The following is a 4995-nucleotide window of genomic DNA, read 5'->3' on the forward strand; positions in this document are numbered from 1 at the left end:
GAGGCGGGGAACGTTGGAGTCTGCAGCAAGCAAGCCTCATGCTCGCTTCAGTGCCTGGCTGCTGGCCGCCATCTTGGCTGACAGTTAATTTGCATATACTCACTGATTAGCCAATGGGAAGGGTAGCGGTCGTACGCTAATTACCATGTTTCTCTTTTATTAGTGTAGATGGGTGCTGGATTTTATCAAATGCTTTTTCTGCAATATTGATGTGATCATGTGATTTTTTTATCCTTCATTTTGTTTATGTGGTGTATGACATTTATTGATTTTCGGATATTATACAAACCTTGCATCCATGGAATAAATCCCACTTGGTCATGGTGTATGATCATTTTAATTCATTGCTGCATCTGGTTTGCTAATATTTTATTGAGGATTTTAGCATCTATGTTCATCAGGAATATTGGCCTATAATTTTCTTTCTTTATAGTGTTTTTATCTGGTTTTGGAATTAGAATAATGCTGGTCTTATAAAATGAGCTTGGGAGTCTTCCCTCTGCTTTAACCTTTTGGAATAGTTTGAAAAGTATAGGTATTAATTCTTTAGATGTTTGGTAGAATTCTCCTATGGAATCATGTGGTCCAGGACTTTTGTTTGTTGAGAGTTATTATTATTATTATTATTATTATTATTTCAATTTTAGTAATTGTAATCTATCTATTCAGATTTTCTGATTCTTCCTGATTCAGTTTTGGAAAATTGTATGCTCCTATGAATGTATCCCTTTTGTCCAGATTGACTAATTTGTTGACATATAGTTTGTTTAATATTTCCTTACAATTCTTTGTATTTCTTTGGTGTCAGTTGTTTCATCTCCTCTTTCATTTCTGACCTTTTTTAATTTGGGTCCTCTCTCTTTTTTTCTTGATGAGTCTGGTTAAAGGTTTTTCAATCATGTTTTTCTTTCCCAAGAACCAGCTCTTTATTTCATTGATGTTTTGTAGTGATATTTTAGACTCTAATTTCTTTATTTCTGCTATGATCTTTATTCTTTCCTTTCTTCTACTCACTTTGGACTTTGTTGGTTATTTTCTATTTCCTTAAAGTGTGAAGCTAGATTGTTAGAGATTTTTCTAGTTTCTTGAGTTAGGCTTGTAATGCTATGAATTTCCCTCTTTGGACTGCTTTTGCTGTGTCCCATGGGTTTTGTGTAGTTGTGTCCTCATTTTCATTTGTTTCAAGGTATCTTTTGATTTTTTTCTTGATCTTATTGTTAACCCATTCATTGTTTAGTAACATATTATTTAGTCTCCATGGCTTTGTGTATTTTTCAGTTTTTTTCTTGTGACAAAAAGAGAGCTATATGAAATAGAGGCAAGCAATTTATCAGATATAGAGTTCAAAAGAAATGGTTATATGGATGCTCAAGCAACCTAGTGGAAATACAATACCTTGGAAAAGTACATAAAAACCATAAAAAGGAACCAGTCAGATATGAAGAATACAATATCTGAAATGAAGGATATACTAGAAGAAATAAGCAGTAGGTTGGATGAAGCAGAGGATTGAATCAATGATTTGGAAAATAAGGTAAAAAAAAAGACCCAATCAGAGCAGCAAAAAGAATTTGAATAAATAAGGATAGTTTAAGGGGTCTCTGGGATAACATGAAGTGTAACAACATTTGTATAATAGGGATACCAGAAATAGAAGAGAGAGAGCAAGGGGTTGAGAACATATTTGAAGAAATTATGACTGAAAAATCCCCTAACCTGGTGAAGGAAGTCCAGGAATTCCAGAGAGTCTCAAACAAGAGTAAACCAAAACGGCCCAAACCAAGACACATCATATTTAAAATGCAGAGGTTAAAGAGAACTTTAAAAGCAGTAAGAGAAAGAATGTTGGTTGCCTATAAGGTAGCTCCCATAAGACTGTCAACTGATTTCTCAATGGAAACATTTCAAACCAGAAGGAATTGGCAGGAAATATTCAAAGTGATAAAATGCAGGGACCTACAACCAAGACTACTTTTACCCAGAAAGTCTATTATTTAAAATTAAGGGAAAAATAAAGAGTTTCCCAGACAAGAAAAAGCTATGGAGTTTGTTACCAACATTCTTAACTATCCTATATAATCCTATATAATAAAAGGCTAGTATGCAAATAAACCAAAATGTCAAACAACCGAACAACTGGTCACTATGACATGCACTGACTATCAGGGGGCATGCAGGGAATATGGTGGGTGTCGGCTGCAGCGGGATGGTGGAGGTGAGCAGGGCACTAGACCAAGGTGGGGCGCTGGTCGCTGTTATCGGGTCGAGCTTCTGGTGGTTACTGAAAATTCTTTGCTCCCACATGCAACGGTCCTGCCCAGCGCTCACATCTGCTGCCGGCGCTGGCCCCGCTCGCACCCGCTGCTGGTGCCCAGTGCCAGCCCCAATCCCTCGGTGCCATCAGCAGGTGAGAATGGTGGCTGCTGGCCCCGATTGCCCCTGAGGTTCTTCTCCACCTCCCCCTGCTCCTGAGGGGTGATCAGGGCAGCAGCCGCCACTCACACCCACTGATGGAACCAGTCTTGCTCACACCCACTGCTGGAACTGGCCCCAATTGCTCTGTGCTGTCAGTTGATGTGAGCAAGGCCAAGGCCATCAGCACGTGGGAGTGGCAGTGGCCGGAGCAGGGCTGCTGGCAGACAGGGGACCAAGGGCCATGGCGGAAGGGGCTGGGCGGGGGCACAGAGGATGGGCTGAGACCTGCCCCTGTGCCCACTGCAGCCTCATGACCTTTCAAGGTGCACGAATTCATGCACTGAGCCCCTAGTAAAAGCATAATATGCAAATCAATCAAACGGTGGAATGACCAGTCACTATGATGCGCACTGACCACCAGGGGTCAGACACTCAATGCAGGAGCTGCCCCCTGGTGGTCAGTGCACTCCCACAGGGGGCGCACCACTCAGCCAGAAGCCAGGCTCACAGCTAGCAAGCACAGCAGTGGTGGCAGTAGCCTCTCCCGCCTCCACTGCAGGCAGGCGGTAAGGAGAAAGGGGTCCCGGACTGTGAGAGGGATCTTTGACTACTGGGTTAGGCCCGATCCCCTAAGCTGGCAGGCAGACATCCCCCAAGGGGTCTCAGACTACAGAGGGCACAGTTCGGGCTGAGAGACGCCCCCCCCCCAACCCCTGCAGTGCACGAGTGTTGTGCAATGGGCCTCTAGTATTCATAGGATGTGGCTGGGAATTCCATTCCAGAAGTAGATAAAATAGAGCCTGAAGTGATTATGATAACTACAGAGCCTAAAATAAATAACAAATATTTTCCTCCCTCTCCCTCTTTCTCTCTCTCTCTCACTATGTCTTTCTCTATCTCTTTTCTTCTCTCTTCTTTCTGTATTCTAAATTGGTAGTTACAAAATAGTGACAGGGATGTAAAATACAGCATAGGGAATATAGGCAATAATATTATAATAACTACGTATGGTGCCAGGTGGGTACTGGAAATATTTGGGGGAACACTTTGTAAAGTATATGATTATCTGACCACTGTGCTATACACCTGAAACTAATACAAAATAATACTAAATATAAAGTGTAATTGAAAAATAAAATATTTTTAAAAGAAAATAAAAATATCTCCTTTACATATGTGGCACTCCATGGCTCTTCTCAGATAAATCATAGCATTTCTCACCTCATCTGAATTTAGATATGCCCTTTATGAATATTCAAAATCACTCTAAAATGTGAAGTGAAGCAAGACTATTTGAGGAGCTATTCGCAGCACATATATAGAGAGGGCAAGAGAAGTTTGCCATTATATTTCCCAAATTTATATCTAGAGCTGCCTAAGAGCAGAAAAAAATCCAGTGGACAATATTATCCTATCTAATAATAGGCAAACATGGTAATTAACCGTACCTCCGGCATGCTTCCCATTGGCTAATCAGGGCGATATGCAAATCAACTGCCAACCAAGATGGTGGCCGGCAGCCAGGCAGCTGAAGCAAACAGGAGGCTTGCTTGCTCCAGTGATGGAGGAAGCCAAGGTTCCCCGCCTGCCGCTGCCGGCCTCTGAGCTGCACTCTAAGAAACAGTGTTTCAATTATAGAAGCCAAACAAACCCAGATACCTGCTTTCAGCAGCCGAGGTCTCAGAGCTGAAGCCAGCCTCAGAGCTAAAGCCAGCTCTCAGTTCCAGTGACAGCCATAGAAGGTAAATAAATCCCAGAATAAAAAAAAAAAAGAAAAAAAGGAGAGGTTGGGAGCTGCAGTCACCCGCCAGCCTGAAAACGACCCTCAGCCCCTCACCCAGACTGGCCAGGCACCCCAGTGGGGACCCCCACCCTGAAGCAACAAGATGGCGGCTAATTTGCATACTGAAGGCAGACGGCAGTGGGCAAGGCTGTCCGCGGTCCTGGGACCCGGATCTGTGACCCTGCTGGGCGGAGGGCACCGCGGGAGGCTATCCTCTGTCCCGGGACCCGGATCTGTGACCCTGCCGGGCGGGGGGCAGTGCTTAAGGCTATTGGCGGTCTGGGACCCAGATCCATGACCTGCTGGGTGGGGGGCAGTGCTTGAGGCTGTCCGTGGTCCTGGGACCCGGATCCGTGACCCTGCCCGGCAGGGGGCAGTGCTTGAGGCTATCGGCGGTCTGGGACCCAGATCCATGACCTGCCGGGTGGGGGGCAGTGCTTGAGGCTGTCCGCGGTCCTGGGACCCGGATCTGTGACCCTGCTGGGCGGAGGGCAGCGCTTGAGGCTCTCCGTGGTCCTGGGACCCAGATCTGTGACCCTGCCAGGTGGGGGGCAACGCTTGAGGCTGTTGGCAGTCTGGGACCTGGATCCATGACCTGCCGGGCGGGGGGCAGCGCTTGAGGCTGTCTGCGGTCCCGGGACCCGGATCCATGACCCTTCCTGGCGGGGCAGCAGCTCGCACAGGGGTGGATCCGCCGGGGTTGGGCAGGGCAGGACGCCTGGCTTCCGCCCAGCCCCAGTCACTCTGGGCAGGTGAGCAGCGCAGAGAGCCTCTGGACAGGGGAGGCAGGCCGGTGG

The sequence above is a fragment of the Myotis brandtii genome, unplaced genomic scaffold (assembly GCF_000412655.1).
Source record: "Myotis brandtii unplaced genomic scaffold, ASM41265v1 scaffold1616, whole genome shotgun sequence".
Taxonomy (NCBI): domain Eukaryota; kingdom Metazoa; phylum Chordata; class Mammalia; order Chiroptera; family Vespertilionidae; genus Myotis; species Myotis brandtii.